This window comes from Talpa occidentalis, unplaced genomic scaffold (genome assembly GCF_014898055.3).
Source record: "Talpa occidentalis isolate TD23 unplaced genomic scaffold, MPIMG_talOcc4v2.1 talOcc4.8, whole genome shotgun sequence".
Taxonomy (NCBI): Eukaryota; Metazoa; Chordata; class Mammalia; order Eulipotyphla; family Talpidae; genus Talpa; species Talpa occidentalis.
This window is the reverse complement of record NW_023605194.1, coordinates 60,342,104-60,361,964: the sequence shown is the minus strand read 5'-3', so window position 1 is coordinate 60,361,964 and position 19,861 is coordinate 60,342,104. Positions and strand designations below refer to the sequence as shown.

The window sequence follows — 19,861 nt, the reverse complement described above, 5'->3', positions numbered from 1 at the left end:
AATTTTCAGTATCTAGATACATTTCTAGAAAAGTGGGTGCATCCCCTGTCCCAGCGCGTAATTCATTCATTTAGAATGGTCTGAACTTACATCTCTGTGTTGATTTGTTCTGCATGGTCTCCCCTCATTTGTTCGCAACTCCCCTCAAGGGTGTGCAGTTGATGTGGTAAAGAAATAATGTAATATTTTCCAAATGAAATAGGAGAAGCAGATTAGTCTGTAAAAAGATGATGACTCCTTCCTGGGTTGGGTTTGTGCAGGATTTAAAACGATGAGTCCCAGGTGTGACCTTCCAAGGATGGTGCAAGAGCTGGGCTACAAAAGCAGGCTCAGTAGGGGATCGTCCTGCCCTGAGCATGAGTCAGCACATAAGTAGTTAAGCTGGTGCACCTTGGCTCCCTGGCTAGAGCATCCAGCCTCCAAGAGTTAACCTGCAGTTCTGTTCAGAGGAGCAGAGGATGAGGATTCAGAAGCGTCCTGGCACTCTGGCTGGCAAGAAGGAATGACATGCTGTTTTGAACAAGCAGATACCGCAGCAGGTCTAGGTACGTAGCTTTGCTTTGATTAATAGTGTTTTGTTTTCTCCCGAGAGAATGAAGCAATGGTCTTTCATGTTTGCAAGCAAAGATCCCTTGGACACTGAAAAGGAACAGATGTTTATTAGGCTGCTGTTTAGTATGAAAATAGCAGGAATGGAGGTGGGGGGGCATATTCTCCATTCTGCAATGGCAGATTTTCTTTAATTCTATCTGAATTCCAATGCTGTTTGGTCAGGTCATTTGAATGTCATAGTTACAGTGGAATTCAGAAGTTGTCTTTTGGCTGTTTTGTCTGTAAATCTTCATATCTACATTCAGAGAGACAGATTTGTTCTGAAGAGTTACTTGCCGAATTTGTGAAGTGGCAGAAATTCATTTCCTAGCCCATTTTCATTTCCTAGCCCTGGGACTCATCGTTTTAAATGTAAGACTCAGATCTTTAGGCTTAGAGAGCAAATTTCTACAAATTTACCATATGAGTGAGAGCAGCAGTGGCTTGGATTGTTTTTTTTTTTGCTTTTTTCTACAACTTCAGTGGCAGGTGAATGCAGCGTGACCTGAAATAACCTTCAGAATTCCAAGTCTTTTCATGAGTACTCAGCCTGGTCACCTTTGTCGCTTTGGTAACTTTTTCTATTCTATGCATTAAAAAAAAAAAAAAAACAAATTGAAATTCAGAATAGATTAGAATTATCCCCAAAGACTTGGATTTGATGAAATTTCCGAGATTACAGGGACATAATTAAAGTTTGTCTGGATCCATCTCTGTCCTGGTGCTGCAGCATCATTCACCAACCAGCCCTCACTCATGGCTTTTTCCCAGATGGCACTTCCTGCAGATTTAAGTTAGGGGGTAATGGGGTCAGGCTAGGGTGAGGCTTGTTAACCCCAGTAAACAAGTTAGGTCTCCCCTGCACAATGATCAAACTCGTCCAAAACTGTTTTGGAAACACCTACCTATTTCCTGCCCAGTGTCCAAATAGCTTCTAACCAATGGGAGACTGCTTTTGGTAAATATGATTTCCCCCCAAAAATGCAAACACTGCTTTAAAACTTGGACAATCTGTCAGTTAATGCTATTACCACAAATACAAATTCATGCCTCATAAAGCCACAGAAGGAACTTTGATGCTCAGGCAAGGGAGCAAGAAGGAAATTTATTTAGGGATAGATACACAGTAGAACTCTGAGGCCTGTGGTACTCCAGGAGTGGCAATAGTCGCCACTAAGTGGGATTGTGTCTAGAGGTTATATTGTTTCCCTCTAGTTCCTCTAAAGCCACCTTGGCCTTTTGTGATTGGTCCTATTTTACTCTCCTCGGTGGTCTTACTCCCCTTGCGTTAATACGGCTATGCCAGAATTCTGTCCTGTTTCTCAGGCCTTATCTAAGAGTTTTTTTTACTGCCCCTGTCAGGGCAGTAAATTTACTGGAATTTACTATCTTTATCTCTGGAGGCTCCCTAATCTTCTGAGGCCCTCTACCCTGCACAACTCTGGCCCTGGCAGCTGTCTGCCTACCCAATGACTCATTGTCACCTTTATGGATGGAAACCCTTAACTGCTATTAGGACTAGGGGCATCAATTGATCTGTAACTGCTTCCTGCTGAGTATTGGCATCAAGGAAGAACAGTGGGTGTTCCATAGCAGGATGAGATCTAAGGGACCTGAGAAGAAGGATGGTGGAGGCTTCATAGTGGGCTCCAACTGGAGGACCATTTGGAGTTTGATGGCCTCCAGGCAAGAGGAGATGATCTTGATGAGGCCATTGAGGATGCAGGGCCCAAACAAGAAATAAATGAAGAAAATTAGTAAGGAAATAAGCAAGCAGAACAGTCAGGACAGGAGTTGATTTTTTAAAGACCCAAGGATCGACTGGCCAGCTAGGCCCTTGTATAGCCTGCCTTTTAAGAGTATCTGTAATCCAGATGCTTCTTTTTAATACTTCTAAATTTTCTTTGACTTTCTTAGAAGTGTGAATTCAAAAACAGCAAGTTGGGGCATCCCTGGTGGCCTAGGGGTTAAGTCTCAGCACTATCATCACTATGGCCTGGGTTAGACCCCCCAGACAGGGAGTTAAACCCACACAGTACAGCAGACCTCTCCTGTTTGCCCATTGCTCCCCTTAGCAGCGTTTATTAGTAGATCTGCCTGTTATTCTCCCCACTCTGTCTCTGGTGAATAACCACACACATACCTCTGGCCTGTACCCCAGTTCTCCTATGCAAAAATAAATAAAACTGAAAACAAGCAAAGAAATCCCAGCAAGTTTCATTAAAAAGGCACAAAATCTCCCAACCTCAGTCATGAGCAAGTCCGGTCTCCTTTTGAGTAAACCCAACAGTTACCATAGTTTCCTGTTTTCTTTTTTTCTGCTAATTGGAGACTACCTTGGAGTTTGGTCATGATGTTCCATTTTAGGAAGGCAAGACCAAAAATGAATGTATAAACAATATGTTCGTGTTGTGATTAGGGCAGCAGTGCTGTAACAAAAGCATCCCCGCTTAGGTTGGCCATCAGTATCAGTGAGGAGGCCACTCAACCAGTAGGTCAGTCTGGAGAATCAGAATAAGGCAGAGTACGTGACTCCCATATCCATCAAGAAGGTGTTATCTTTGTTTGCCACTCTAAGGTCACCTGAGTCTTGTCTATAGAAACAGTAAATAGGGGAACCCTGTCTCACCTCTGGATTCCATCAGAAATGTCTTTTCCTGCACTGGGTTCTTCATAATCAGAGGCAGCTGAAGGTCATTTTCTCCACACATCTTGCTTATGGCCTAGGCCTAGTGCCCTCCCTCTCTGGAAAGTGGGATTGTCCCTCTTTTGGTGCCCTGTATGATGGGCATGGCCCTTGGGTGCTCTCATCAGACACTTGTGACTGAGGGGTCCCAGTTGGTGGTAGTGGAGGCAAGCTTGTGGCCCTTTAAGAGAATGAGGTTCCGGGGCCTCCCCAGTGGCGCAGCAGTTGAGCACCGGGCTGCAAAGCTGCCCACAGCCTCTGCAGCGCCAGTTCAATCCCCAGCCAGCTGGCGAGAATCCCACATGGCGCAGCAGACCTCTCTTGTCTCGCCCGCTGCTCCCCTCAGCAATGTTTTCGGTCCATCTGCCTGTTCTGCTCCCTGCTCTGGCTCTGGTGAATTCTCTCACCCTCCCACACTTCTGACTGTACCCAGTGCTTGTATAAATAAGTAAATAAATCTTAAAAAAAAAAAAAAAAAAAAAAAGGAGAGAATGATGTCCCAAACACTGTGGGGGTGCCTGGGGCCTCAGGTGAGTCTGAGGTGGCAGGTGCTGGCAATGGCAGCTGCTATATATTGGGCCCTTATTTTTCAGCCTTGTTGGTCTCCTCCATGTCACTGGAGGTCTTGAAGGCTATATTTCAAAAAAGTGGGAAAAGGAATCTGAGCCCCTTGATCCAGTCTCTGGAGCTTGTACTTGATGTCAGGGCAAGAATGACTAATGAAGTGAACTGCTAGAATGGCTTTTCTCTGGATCCAGATTAGGATATTTTCTGATGGCCTCAGTAAGTCTAGTCTGAAATAACATAAGTGTTTCATTAGGCTCCTAAGTAATTTCACTTGGTTTGTCATAGTTGAAGGGCTTAAAAATTACCTTTTGCATGCTCTGAAGGAGGCAGGTAATCATATGGTCCCTGTTTCTGTGACCAGAGTCTTGGAGTTGCAAACTCCATTGGGGTTGGTGCTAGGGTCTGCCACACAGAACATATTAGGTTTTCAGAAGTCTTAGATGTACACTCCTCTTAGTTCACATTCATGTTGAAAAGGTGTTATAATTTTTATGACAATGTTTCCTATGGAGGTATCAGTATACCCAGATTGACCTAATTTGTTTTCCACCCTGAAAACAACATTATCAGGTGTCTTAGGTGCGCTTTCAAGACAAAAACTTTATTATTTTAGAATTTTGATTCTAGGGAAGTTGTCCTAAGGATAACAAGCATAGAATTTTATAAAATACTGAGAGTAACAAAGATTTTAAAGCGCAGATCTAATTCTTTGACAAGGCTCAGCCATGCTGACAGGATAAAGTTCTTCTCAGTTAATCTGAAGGTAAAAGAGCACCTAGATTTTCAAATTACCTAGTCTTTACTCGGCTATGGAAAGTTAATATAAGCAGTTTGAGAATACTTCAGTCCCTTTCTCTATCATAAAGGACTAACATTTTTTTTTAAAGATTTATTTATTTATTTATGCAAGAACCGGGTGTAGGGTAAAGAAAATGTCAGGCTTCTCTGCCCTCCCACCATTAGGATAGATAACAGAACCCTGTGGTCCCGAATGCATGCCTGATGGCGGGCACCTAGAATAGGGTGTGGGCATAGGTAGATGGGATTCACCTGGGCTAAGACTGGGCTTTTAAGGGCGGTGTCAAGGGGACGCCAGCAGCAGCAGAAGCAGAACAAACACCAGAAAGCCCAGATAGAGTGAAGATTTGCTGGGGGCTGGGAGGACTGCCAGCCTCCCAGCCCCCAGCACCCCTGCCTGCCATGTACCCGCTGAACCCCAATAAAAGACCTGCAAAAAACCACTGAGGACTCTGACTCCTCCTTTACCTGGTCTGCATGGGATCAGAAAACCTGCACCGTGACCAATCCTGCCCTTACACCGGGGTACAGTCCAGATTTGCCAGAGGGTGAGAGGATTCACCGGAGACAGAGTGGGAAACAGAACAGGCAGTCTGACGAAATACACTGCTGAGGGGAGAAGCGGGCGACACAGGAGAGGTCTGTCGCGCCATGTGGGACCCTCGCCGGCTGGCCCGGATGGAACCTGCACTGCAGAGCCTGTGGACAGCTTCACAGCGCGGTGCTCAACTGCCTGCGCCACCAGGGGAGGCCCTAATATTTGGTTTTACATAGGTATAATATCGATATTAAACTTAAATATTCTTGTAGCAAGTCATTTGGGCACATAAAATTTCTTTTCCTAAGATACTCTCTCTTAGACTTTAACACTTTTTTGCTTTTCTATTTTTATACCATTTCATTTGCAAGATAACCATTTAATTTCAACACTAAATTCTTTTCAAGACCTGTAAGATAACCATTTGTAGGGTAGGTAAAAGGTATCAGGCTTTTCTGCCCTCCCGCCATTAGGATAGATGAGGGAACCCTGTGGTCCTGAATGCATGCCTGATGGCGGGCACCTGAAGTGGGTACACCTGGGCTGAGAGACTGGACTTTTAAGGGCGATGTCCCGGGGACGCCAGCAGCAGCAGAAGCTGAGAAAGAAGCAGAGAACGCCCGAGAACCCAGATGGCGTGAAGACTTGCTGGGGGCTGGGAGGGCTGCCAGTTCCCCGCCCCCCGGGCCCCCCTACCTGCATGTACACAGTAAATCCCAACAAAAGGCCTGCAAAAGCCACTGAGGACTCTGACTCCTCCTTTACCCAGTCTGCTGGATCATAGAAAACCTGCACTGTGTCCATTCCTGCCCTGTGTCCTTACACCATTCTAACTACATTTTTGTTTTTAAACACACACCTCACTTTACTTTCATCCAGTTGTTATATCCTAGTTTTTAATCTCTAGATTGTAAGACATCTTAATAGTATTATACTATCATCCCTTTGGACTAGATGACTTACATGTCAATATATGATTTAATTTTCTTTTAGATGAGATGACATTAAATTTTAGTTTTCTTACAATAAGGAGCAAAAGATAAACCTGAAAGCTCAGTAATTTTATATAAAATGACTTTAGAGAGTCAACAAATTCTCATTATTAAGCTTGGTAAAATCTTTGTTTTTTGGAGATGTGGGCCACCAGTTAAGTAATGATAAAAAGAACAGATTTAAGATAGAGAGGCCAATTGTAGCTTTAGTTTTTTTTCAAAGATTTATACGAGCACTGGGTACAGTGAGAAGCGCGGGAGGGTGAGAGAATTCACCAGAGCCAGAGCGGGGAGCAGAGCAGGCAGAGGGACCGAAGCACACTGCTGAGGGGAGCAGCGGCGGCAGGAGAGGTCTGCGCGCCATGTGGGACCCTCCTCTGGTGGCCGGGGAGCAGCCGAGTATTGAACCGGTGCTGCAGAGGCTGCGGGCAGCTTCTGGCAGCTTCACAACCCAGTGCTCAACCGCTGCGCCACCGGGGAGCCCCTGTAGCTTTGGTTTTTCTTAGGATCAGGAATTTCAAATTAATCACAGAGTTACAAATGGAACAATTTCATACACCAGGGGCTTTCTTTCTTTCTTTTTTTTTTTTTTTAGGCAAGCACTACATAGATTAATAAAAGCAAGAAAAATTAGATAGACTTAATATCATATATATTTTCTGTTTACATGTGAACGTCTCAGTACTACTGTGTAACTCCTCCATGTCTTTAGATGCTATCTTGAATTTCTTAGCTAGGACAAGGGGAAGATAGAAGTCAATTAGGGCATTTAGCTGGGGAGTAAATGTACTTCTCCAAGGGAAGAGGCAGTAGATTAATCTCTTTAGAAAAGAACTTTAATCAAGAGAGGTTTAGGTATAAACATCAATAAGCAAATTTATCTCTGTTAACATAGACTAGCTTACTCTTTTTGTTAAATACCATAAGCTTCCTATTTTTTAAGTCAACACATTTAAACATAGAATAAAAGTATTCAAAATGAACATGACAACTTTAAGGCATGCATGCTTCAAATTTAACCATTAAGTTTTAAACTAATTTTTGTTTAATGAGAATTCTAAATCATGATCTCAATTCTTTTTTTAATTTAGAGTTTATATAGGCACCATTTATAATTTGAACACAGTAACCCTCTGGAGGTGAAAAACAAACACACAGAGAAATCTCTTGACTTTCATTTAAAATTTTGACTACATGTGCTAATTTTAAGAAATACTAATTTTACCGATATTTGTAAAGACACTGAGAACTTTTTTAAAATTTCAAATAGTTTTTACTAATTCCTATAGATGAAAACATTTTTAAGTTTGCATGTCCTTTGACTTTAACTGAGGCAGAAATTTTGCATTAGTTTTCTCAAGCCACATTTTAAATTAATTTTCTAAAGAAATTTTAGAGGGTTAGGCAGTTTTACCAGAACTGTATCCATTTTGAAACAAAGATAGCCTATTTTCTCAAATAACTTAGGTTTGATACACCTATTTAGCTAAATTTCTCTCTAAAATGCTTTTATATCAGGAGGTTTAGATCCTTGTATTGTAAAGCAAATGTCTTGTTATAACCATTATGAAAAGCTCTAAGGGCCAAGGGTAGGGCCATTTTAAAGGCAAGTGGAGAAAAATCAACTTGTTTTCAAAGTCATTGTTTCTGCTCCACCTCACTGAGACCAAGAGCATTTCTAAGAGAAAAGAACACTTACTTCATGACCATGAGGAGAACAGGAGAAGAGATAGACAGATGAAGATATTTTGCAGTTTTCTTGTTCCTAGACTCTTATCAGAAATCTGAGGTTTGGAATTTAGCTCACAGAAAGCTGTATTTCTCTCTCTAGTTTTCTTTTGCCAAATAAAATAATTTTAATAAGAAATTAAACTTTTCACAGGTCAAATAAAAAATTTAGAATTTTTTACTGAACCAGTAAGTATGCTGCTTAGCTTTTTAGCACGTCCAAGTTAACAGTTTTTACTTTAAACAGCCTAGACTTTTAAGGACTAGGAAGACATGGGAATTTTCTGCCCACAGAACAGACTAGAACAGTATCTCAAGGTGGACAAAAGGAGAGTCCAGTTTCCCCAGACAGCTGGAAGGCAGCAGAGGCATACCAATAATCCCAGCACTAGAGCAAAGGTCCAGGCTGCTGCTTGCTGAAAGCCTGACCTGGGACTCAATACCTTCACATAAATCAATTTAATGCCTCTGTAAATAACTGTTTTCCAACATGATGGAAATTTTCCTGAATGAAGGAAAAGGTAGTGAGGATCAATAATTTGGAAGCTGGGCTATGAAGCAGAGGATTGGTGAGTGAAAGGACCTGCACAGGTACTTGAGTGGTTGGAGTCCCAAGAAGAAGGCAACTAGTTGGTATGAGCAGGACAGTGAAGGCATTGCACATGGCACTGTAGGTGAGTTTGCCTGAAGATTCCCAGGGGCATATGGGCAATAGTGAGCATGTGTGTGAGTGAATTTCTAAATACATGACTATCATTTGAACTGCTTTCTAACTAAAATTTTGCCTGAGAACTCATGTGTGGAAAATACAGGCAAAACTTCTCACTCACTCACCTGGAATCACACCACAGGCACACACATCACTACGGTTCTAAGGTACATGGAGAACTCCTGGGCATCATCCAAAGGGGAGATTTCAGAACACACTTTTCTAGAAAGAAACCAGTAGGAACAAATCAAACAGATACTGACCACATCTCACTTGTCTAGGTTTCTAACTCGTCCCATGGACTCTGTGCCTTGTCTTTTTGATTGAGAATTACAAATAAAGAGTGAGAAGGTGGGCCTCCCTGGTAGCACAGGCAGTTGAGCGCCACACTGTGAAGCTGTCCGTAGCCTCTGCGGCGTGGATTCAATCCTGGCCAGCCGGCGAGGGTCCCACATGGTGCGGCAGACCTCTCCTGTCTCTCCCGCTGCTCCCCTCAGCAGTGTATTTCAGTCAGTCTGCCTGTTCTGTTCCCTGCTCTGCCTCTGGTGAGTCCTCTCACCCTCCCATGCATCTGGCCTGTACCCCGGTTCGTGTATAAAAATAAATAAATCTTTAAAAAAAAAAAAAGAGTGAGAAGGTTATCATGACATGTTTGGACATGTTTCTTGAAAATTAAAAAAAAAAAATTCAGATATTAAAAGAAATCATGACTTGTCTTCTATGATGATGAAGTTGGTTTGGCTAATTAGGATCTGTGGTGGTTATTTTCTGTAAATCTAATAAGCTGATTGTGTTTCTCCAGTGTTGGCCAGAATATATTTAAATGTGTGTAAAATAAACAGAAAATTAGATAATACAGTTTTTGCAACTAACTTGAGATGTCATCTTGAAAATTATGCAAAGAAGTGGATTATATAAGAAAGAATATTCTTTTAGGGGCTTCATGAGAAATAACTTGTGAAAACCACTGGTATATATTGTCCTTGAGGTGAGATGAGACTGACAGCAAGCAGCTCTCCCCTCAGACTGCCCAGAGTCTACTCCTGGTCTTATGCCTTCTGTGTCCTCCTGCTTTTCTGTACAATTTCAGGATTTTGCAGTTTTGTGTGTTCAGTCTTTATTCCACGGCTTCCACTCTACACCCTATGTAACAAGCTGTTTGATTTCTTTTATGTTCTTAGTAGTTGCCTAGTGATTTGAAAATAGGGCGTGTGATAGCAGAGAAAGTTCTCCAAAGGTGAGGGTTGCTGAAGACAAGAGCTTATTCGCTAATGTATCTGCCAGTAATTTTGTGGTCATTTATTATGTGTCAGGTTGACGTGACCACTGCAATTGGAGTCAAAGAGGTGAATTCAAATCCATGCCTAAAATTTATTAACTCTTTGAACTGCTTTGAGCTTTAGTTGTTTCATTTGTAAAATTAGGATCCTGGGTGATTGATCCTGATGATACAGAGAGGAATAGGATGGGACTGTAACACCAAATTACTCATACTCATTAAATAGTAGGTTCCAGAATACTGTATAACGTTGAAAAGGAAGAAATTGGTTAAGGCATTAACTCTGGGGAATCACTGTTCTGACAGTTAACATCTTTCAACAATCTGTAGATTACACAGCAAAGTCATACAGTTGTTCTTCTTCCTGCATCTAGAATCCTGTGAAGTAGATTCTTGGTAGGAGGATGAAAAGAGGCAGGCTCTATTCCCATCATTTCTGTGGAAAGGAAACAGTTATGAAGGGATACCTAGAAACCTAGCCTCACTGGCTAAAGCAGAGATGCGGGATTAGGCTATGAACATTCTTCCAAATAGGCACCTTTCCAAAACCTTTCTGCAGTGACATCATTGCCAGTCTCTTCATTTTCTTTTAGAGGATGAAGTACCTATCTTTCTGCTAAGAGACAAGGACAAGTCGCCAGTAGGTGAGAAAAGATGAGAGCATATCAAATCTCTAGTGTAAATTGAGAGGGAGGAAAGGAAACCATCAAATTCAGACCACCTCTCAGGGCAGCCTCCAGAAGTTCTCTTAGCGTCAGTGGGGATGGATAACTTTGAAGAAAATGGTATAGAAACTCTGAGAAGGCCACTTATCCATGCCCAGAAACAGGAGGACAAGTATCACCAGTATCATTTGATTTGAAGTTGGGGATCACCCTGAAGAGAAGGAACTATGGCACCCATATTCCCTGTAGCAAGGGAGGGGTCACTTGGCCATGACTCTAAGTAGTACCACTCACCTGTCTTCCCATTCAGCATGAGGGAATTAATTTGTCCCACATTTCTCCACAAAGGAGAGTCTTGTAACAGTTGTATCCATGGTTTATGAGACTTTTCCTCACACCTTATTGAGAACAGCTTCAGGGACAATAAGACACTTAAAGTGAAGGGAAGAAAGTAGCCGGGGCTTAGTCATTGCCAGGTTATGACAGTCATTGAAAACACAAGAGGGCAGTGCAGAGATTGGCACTGGTGACCTTGAAGGAGAATTTGAACCTCCACTTAAGAGATAAAAGCAAGTTTCTTGGGTATCTGCCAAGAAATGAGGTTCCTAAGGGCCTTCAAGAGTCTCCTGGAAATGTTCCCATTATTGTTTTTATTACTACCCACATTTCCCGATTGCATTTTCAGACTGGCCTGGTCGGGGAAGAAAAGCTGATGAAAAAACCTGCAAATGTATTTATGATAGGAAAGTCTCTGGGACATTCCTTTATAGACGGCATTCATTCATTCATTAGCAGATTCTTAAAGTGCCTCATTTAGTCATGCTAAAATAAAGGAAATCTTCCCTTTAGAAAGTTTGAGAACTTCCAATGGATTTTACTCATGTATGAGAGGAATTATTCATCAGTGCTTGATAAAAGTGTCGATAATAAAAAAAAAGGTAATAGGAATACAGTCATATTTAATAAGTGCACTTAAAATGTACTTATCAGTTAGTCCTCACAACACCTTAAGAAGAGGGAAACTATAGTTTTTATCCTCCCCATTTTACGGATGAGGAAATGGATGTATAGAGTTCAGTGACTTTCTTGAGTCAGGACAGTGCTGGGATTTGAAGTCAAAAACTTTTCATCCAGAACCCATACTTTAAGCCCTATTTTTTAATTTATCTCTCTGTATAGGAACTGACTAACCACTCCACACCTCTCCTCTGAGCATGGGTCTCCATTTTTGTTGTGTGAAAACCCATCTCAAGGTAGAGGTAGCAGAACAATAGATTTCTTAATTGGATTAAGTCTTCCATGAAGTCAGAGCTTAGACACAGTGTGGAGGTGGAGGGCTGGGGCAGGGAACTTCAGGTTTCCACTTGTGCTGTCAAGGGCCCTTCCTGCCAACCGTTTCTCATGTGAAAGAAAAACCTGTATTGCAGCCACTTTTAAACTTTTCTTTCTCTTCTGAGTTCCACCAGAAGTCTTTGACAATGTAGCAATATTCTTTAGGAAAAATAAGAAATATCTTCCTCTTCCATACACATTCTTTCAATGTTACTGGGATCTTGCAAGAAATTTTTATTCATGAGATGAATGGTTTGTCTTATAATCCATATTTCCAAGCTTCAGCGTGGACCCTTATTTTAATGTGTTTAAGCCTGGCTTTTCCACTCAAATGAATCCATTTTCTTCTTCTTCATACAATCTATTTGTTTTCCCAAGTTTCTTTTGTTGGTTAAGGGCACCACAATTCTCATTACAATCTTAAAAACTGGGAGTGGTATTTGGTGTTCCCTGTCTTTTATCTCCCACACTGAGTATTCCAAATGACATACTGTACCCACACTTCTTGAATTAACTCCCCATTTCCATTTCTACTGCCACCTCCACATGCCACCTTAATTCTCCTTCCCTCTGAAAAAGGGGTCACCTCGTAGGTAGTTGTCTCCACCATCAGGGTGACCATTAGGTTCCGAATTGCTTTTCAACTCCACCTCCTACATCATCAGAGCACTAAACCTGGGGAGAATTGGAGGCTGTATTTGGGTTTCTCTAGCAAAAATCTCTTGATTGGTTAGTGATGCCTGTCATGACCAGGGGATTGAAAAGAAACACCTTCTGCTAGCCTGTGCCTGCTCCATTATACCCAGTTTTGCTATGTGAATGTTTGGAAAATGCAGCTCTTTATGTCTTTACCTTATTCAAAAACACCCAGGACTGACTCTTCATTGCTGTCACTACGTTAAAATTCCTTAACCTCACATTTTAAAGCCTCCAGGTTTTCTTCTTTAATTTTCTCAGCTGCCTCTTTGATTGCTCTCCTATAAAAGTCTATACATTAGTGTCTCTCAGTCTCAGGGTCTCAATGGGCCCATGGGCTAGAGAGGGTGTGGTTAAAACCAGAGAGTTGGCCCTTTCCTATAAGACCATATCCTGTCTTAGCTTAAGGAGAAGTCTGCTGTGCTATGTGGGTAGCTCCCTGACCAGCCAGCAATGGAACTGGTGCTGCAGAGTCTGCAGGGAGCTTCATGGTGCTGTGCTTAACCGGTTGCTTGAACCACTAGGGAGGCCCTGATGTTTCTTTTTTAGGATCCCCCAGAGCCGTTTGTTTAAGATGGCTATGTGCAACCTTCCATCATATTTATTTTGTACCTGTCTTTGTATTCCCCAGATAGATAATCAACAGAGAGAAACGCTTTCTCCCCCATTTCTTTTCACTCTTTCTTGGGCACATACATGGTAGGCCTTTCTTGATCTGGTTTCTCCTGACCACACTTGCCACATCTTTCTCCAGTAACCCCTTTTGCCTTCTCACCTCTTGTCTTACCAAACAACTTGGAGTCTCCCAAACTCCATCTACTCTCTTATTGTTGGGCCTTTGGGCATGTCATGCTTTCTTATTATGAAGGAGAGTCGCAAATGGTCACAGTTCTTCACCCTTCCCCGAACCCACTCCATTTGAAGAACATGAAAACATCAACTCAAAAAATGTACACACCAAAATGTTTATTGTAGCTTTATTTACAATAGCTAGGATTTAGAAGCAATCTAAGTGCCCACTGAAAGAGGATTGGATTAAAAGATGTGGTATATACACGCAAAAATGTGTATACACACATTTATAAGAAAAGATGAAGTTTTAGCTAACATTTATAGCAAAAAACAGAAGGTGTTTAAGGGAATTATATGTAGTAAAGCAAATCAGAAAGACAAAGACAAATTGGGAGTTAAACAAGGAGTCATAGAAGATGAACTTGTAACTGGTGGCTGAAACCATGGACAGTAACAGGTGGTGTCCCCTGAAGAGAATTGTTGGTAAGAATAGACAGCCCCAGGGAAAATGCTAAAAAGTATCACCTTTTGGGGTGGGTTATCAGATAAGAAATACAAGTGACTACAAAAGCAGCAGCGCATTCATTCAGTCTTCAGGATTCAAGGTGTTTGGATCTTTAGCATCTGGGGTCAATGGATTCTGGCCCCCACCGCACGGAACTTCCAGCAGGCTGTTGTGGGCCTCTGAAGGTGGAGACCTCCTGGAGCCAACCTCAGAGAGAAAAAGTTCGGAGGCTTTGCAAGTAGCTGAGTGACTGAAACTGTTCCTGGTTTTGCTGCTGTTAAGCCTGGCAGAGCCAGAGCCAGGTGCCAATCTGAGCTGCATGAGTGTGGCCTTTTGTCAGGTCTTTTAGCCACTACAATTGCTGCTTTAAGTGTTGCTTGTCTGGTGCTGTGCTGGGACATTCCAGCAAGCTTCTCCTGTTGCATCTTCTGCTGTCTTTGTGAGTTAAAACCTGACCTGGAGTCTGGCTGTCGCATGGTCCAGGTTGACAGAGGCAAAAAGACCCCATCTTGGATGTGTGGCCTATTGTTCGAGAGAGAGACTCTGCATCCTCAGTGGCAAAAAGACACCATTTTTTAGCTGCTTTTATTTAAGACTAAAGAACACTGGACACTGCTTTGGGTGAGATAAAGGTAATTTTTGGCCTCAGTCACTCTTTGTTTTTCCCTGGTTTGTTAAATAAATCCCATTGTTGTTCCCTGAGCCTAAGTAGTCTTACAATTGTGCGCTATTGTAAAATACTTAAGACAGTAACCGGCAAACTATTTGGACAGTGTCCTTGGCCAGTTTTAGTGCCCCTTGCTGCCCTGTATCAAACTGACAAAGCAAAATAGTTATAAACTGTGAGAGAGTCATAAGTGAAGTGAGGTTCAAAGGGAAGAGGAGTGAGAAAGAGTCAAAGGAGTATAAGTGGTGGGAAAAAAATAAATGAAATGGCGATAAAAAATTATAAGATTCTTGAAGGCAGGAGTTGTGTCTGAAGAACTATATCCTTCATGCTTAGTGCAGCATCTGTTACCACAGTATCTCATGCTCAGAAAATATTTTTGAATGAAGGAAGCAGTTGATTAAGTCAGATTGTAACTTGTGGCCTGCATATGTTCACTTTGTTACACATAGTGTTGAACTATAACATAATAAGGTATTTTTTCAATATTTTTTGCCTACATTTAATATCAAGAAATTTAAGAGAAATTTCTACACTACTGACTTTTCATTAATAAATGGGAAGGTCTGTCCATGTTAGGACTTCACATCTGCAGGGCGCCAATGAGTAGTGAATTTTCTCTTTAGCTGGACACACATTTTCTGACTGGGACAGGCCCCTTTATCTTCCAACACCCATTGCTATTTATTTATCTTCACTTCTGTGCATTCCTGTTGCAGCCATGGGCAAGTTTCACTGAGTTATTTACCTGCTGTAAAGCACTCAGCACTTAGGAGAACTGATAAATGTGTCCACATTCTGACTTGTGCTATTCGTTAAGTGCAATATAGAGAATCTCTTACCAGGCAAGATTGTAAGTATTTTTATGGTTTCATTTTTCCCTTCTACAAATTGGGTTGTATTTTCTTCCTCCAAAGGATTTTCAAGGATAATTGGGCTTACAACCCACCTAAACTAGCACAAGATGTTTTCTTTCATCTCATAATTCAGTTTCATTATGGCAGAACTGTGGTTGGCTGGAGGTATCCTAAATCAACAGTGCTGGTGCCCCTGTCAGGAACACAGTGCCAGTTTTCTGGTTGCTTTTCCCTTTGGTGGTGCTCTTAAGGGTTTATGTAAAACCTACAATTGGTGGCCTGTCTTCATGATGGATTGAAACAATTTTTTAGCAGTGTTTAGCAGATTGGAGGGCTTTATTGTTTCTTGATGACTGATTCTTTTCATAAAGTATATATGTCAATGAATTGGTCTTTGAAAAAAGAAACTTCAGCCAATTAATAATTCCAGTTTTTAAAAATAAACTCAGCAAGGTTTGTTGATGTTCAGCAGTAATGATCGCTACAGGTATACCAGTTGCTTATCCTGGGATCTCTCCTGATTGGTCAGTGCTCTGGTCAAACCAGTAGTGACATCTTTTGAACATGTCAACCCTGAATTATACATTGGAATGGAAAAAACGCTTGTCTTCAATCATGTCTTTACCTTTGGACTTGTTTATGAAGCAACAGGTTGGACAACTTGGTTATAGTTCTATGCGACTGGATGTTATCATTTATCTTAGGTAAATGCCAATATAATTACCCAATTCTGAAGAGCCTTTATCTCTTATGGTGGATCCAAGGACCATCTCACTGGGGCATGAAAAGTCAGCTTAGCCAGTTTTCTGATTAGCAAAATATATAAGCAGGTAGAACAGACTCTGTTCCCTTTGCTCTGACTAAATTAGCTGATGCTTCATTATTTCTAAATGTTTCATATAATCATGCCACCAACTTATGAAGTGAACCAACATGGAATTGTAAGTGTGTAGTCCACCTCTTATCACCCAGTTGGAGAATTAAATGTGACTTTTATATATCCTACTTTCATCCATTAAAAAAATTACCTTTGTATCACAGAAGTAGTACATGATCATTGCAGAAGAAATGTTTTTAATCGTTATACATTCTATGTGGTCTTAAAAACTATTAAAAATGACTTAAATTGTCACTCTAACCACTGACTGTCATGGACTGAGTGACTCATTTTCACTTTTACTACCAGTGGGCCTGCTTCCAGAGACCTGGAGTAATCTTATTTTCTATGATTGGAAGAAAAAGAGCTGTTGGTTTGGATTGTATATAAATTAAAAGTCACAAAGCTCTGTGTGAGCCAAAGAACCCCTCTGGTATTAAATGCATGGACTTTATTTTGTAAATTTCTGGAGACCTTTTATATTTATTTCATATTTAACCATGTCTTAGAATTGAGATAGCATGGAATGTGATCCAAGAATCACAGATTTTAGTATACTTTGAAATATAATGCTAAGTGCATTTTCTTTTTTAATTTTATTATTAAGAATTTTTTTTTTACATAATTGTCCCCATAGTTCTCCCATCACTATATCACCCATGAACCATCACCAAATCCCCTTGTGTTCTTCCCTCCTTGTTCTGCTTCCCTTACTGTATGCCTCAGATCTATTGTAATGCTAAGTACATTTTCATGTATATGTTTGCCATTTGAAGGGAAATGGCATTCCATTCTTTAGGAAAAACTTCTTTAGGAAAAACTATCTATTTAGTTCCTTTGCTCACTTTTAAATCAGACTTTTGTTTTGTTTTGTTTTTGAGTTGTATGGGTTCTTTCTATATCTTGATATTAACCCTATATGTCACCTCTGGTTTGCATGTATTTTCTCCCTTCTGTAGGTTTCCTTTTCATGTGTTGATGGCTTGCTTTGCTGTACATAAGCACCTTAGTTCATTGTGGTCCCCCTTATTGATAGTTGCTTATGTTTTTGTGTCAGATCCAAAAATATCATTGCCAAGAATCAATGTCAAAGAGCCTTTCTTCTATATTTTCTTCTAAGAGTTTTACAGTTTCTGGTGTTATGTTTGCATCTTTAATCCATTTTGAGATGATATTTGTGAGTAGTATAAGTTAGGGGCCCAATTTCAGTTTTCTGCATGTGTTTATCCAGAAATAAAACCATTTGATTTGGAGCATTATTTAGACTGAAGAAATTTTAAAGGAAGTTTTATAATTTAGCTTAAGAGTCATTACATTAACTTATGTTAATCTGTGAACTGGTGATAATCATTAACTATGTTATGATTGCACAGATGATTGTGAATCAGGATAGATGAGGGGTTTGCTGTGGTAACAAGTAAACCCCTCTAATCTTAATTGCTTAACACTTAAGCATTTATTTATTGTCTATGCAAAGTACACTTCTGGTCTGATGACTCTGATGTAGATTTCTTCTATGTGGTGACTCAGGGATCTTGTAAATTGCAGTTATCAGGGTCACTGCAGCAGAGAAGGAAATTATGGAGAACTCACGTAGCTTAAATGCCTTCACATTAAATACTTCAATTCAGAAGTGACACACATCACTGCCACTCACAGCCCACTGACCTGTAATCCAAAACTACCAGGAGGCTGGAAAGCATAACCTTCTGTGTACCCACAGAGGAGTGGAGATCAGATATGGATGAGAGCTGCAAGGTTCGTGCCTGGTGACTTGGGCAAGTAACTTATCTATATGACAGGAGGGTTGGACGAGATGAGAGATAACTTAGAACCTTACCTCTTCTTGCAATCTCTTGAGTTTTTGATTTCTTCTTATTAGTTTAGTGTTTTTGACTACTTTGAAGGCATTATTTTTCTGTTACCCTAAGGGCATCAGGTATACTAATACTAGTAAAGGACAGATAGTTATATTTCATAGTGTAATTGGTTAAGCTAGAAGCCTCTAAAGGCTGGTTTTGAATCCAGCTTAGTCTCTTGCAGTCTTCCAGTTAGTATGATCTTTGACTTATTTAATATCTCTATGCTTTTTTTTCAGCTATTCATTTCAAAAGTAAAATGGGGATAGAAATCCTCATAGGATTATGTAAATATTAAATAAGGTTAACTTAATGTAATTTTCTTAGAACAGTGTATGGATCATACTAAAAGTCCAAACATTGGTTTCATTTTATGTCTTATTGTTTTTAAAAGACAGCTGTCCTTTTTGCCCTGATTTACAAGTATCTACATAGTAATATCTCAATAAATAGTTGTCCTTCATGTCCTGATGTGATTAGCCTGCCCAGCCCATCTAAGTCTCTAATCTACTGACTCATAAAAGGATATCACAAGCAGTTCCTGTGGAAGATCTGTGTCTATGCCCAAAACCCCCAGGCTGTTTGGACTTGTGCCTCATCTGCTTTTTCTTAGATTCCATCCCTTCCTGGACCTGCCTTGACTCTATATCTGAGTTAGATCCTCCTTTGATTCTTGCAGGCTCAATGCTCCTGCTTGTCCACACTCCCCTCTCCCAATGTCATACAACTCTGATTTTCTGTCATAGATTGCCTGGGCTGCTCAATTTGACTCCCAGGAAACCTCCTAATCTGAGGTGGGAACTTCCCACCATAACTTCAACCCCTCAGGTCTGACGCAAACTCTCAGTTTCTTTTCACATCAAGCCTTGATCATTGATGTAGCGGGAACATCAGATAGATATCCCTTCTCATTTCATTGACTGTATCCTTTAAGCTTGGGTATTTTTGATGACAAACCCAGGATGTTCTCCCATAGGCATTGTCTTTTCAGGTAGATACAAATGAGAAAGAACTTTTTTCTCATCCATGGCTCTTAAATCCTTGGGAATGGGTCAGAGAAATTACAACAAGAGTTAACGTGAGACACGGTATATGTTTACTCTCCACAATGGGGATGGACCAGATTCCTTCCCCTTTGGCTTTTTTGACTGACCCAGTTAAGGTTCTTTTGTGACTGGTTGCCATACCTTTGTTCTGAACTGGGAAGAGAGCAATTCTCACCAGGCAGTGTTTCTCCTAGCCTTGGTTCTGCCCAGGACAAGGAGAACATTATGGTTTCAGGTCAGGTTCCAGTCAGGCTTTCCACTAATGGCTGGAGAGAACATCGAGGCACACTTGACCTTGATAAAAGCAAGTTGCTTTTTGCTCCTCTTGGTTCTTTCTTTTCTAAGTTCTTTTTTTTTTTTTTTAAAAAAAAAAAAAAAAAAGATTTATTTATTTATTTATACAAGCACTGGGGTACAGTCAGAAGCTGGGGAGGGTGCAGAGCCAGAATAGAAAGCAGAACAGGCAGACTGACAAAGTACGCTATTGAGGGGAGCAACAGGTGGCAGGAGAGGTCTGCCCACTATGTGGGACCTTTGCCAGGCGGCCGGGGATGGAAACGGCGCTGCAGAGGCTGCGGGCAGCTTCGCAACCCAGCGCTCAACTGCTGCGCCACCGCGGAGGCCCTCTTCTCTAAATTCTATCAAAGGACAGTGCACAAGTGCACAGTACAGATGGG

General features: G+C 41.1%; 1 protein-coding gene across 2 annotated transcripts in view; it reads left to right on the top strand.

Annotated features, from left to right (window-relative positions):
* Positions 1-361: 361 nt before the first annotated feature.
* Positions 362-19,861, top strand: part of ASAH2 (N-acylsphingosine amidohydrolase 2) — a 94,926-nt gene continuing 75,426 nt past the window's right edge. Inside the window, exon 1 of one of the 2 annotated variants that reach the window (XM_037496684.2) lies at positions 362-545. The gene's annotated coding sequence lies outside the window, so the exon portion shown is untranslated. Of the gene's footprint in view, positions 546-14,132; positions 14,511-19,861 lie in introns of those variants that run through there. The other variant, XM_054690212.1, reaches the window with a different exon arrangement.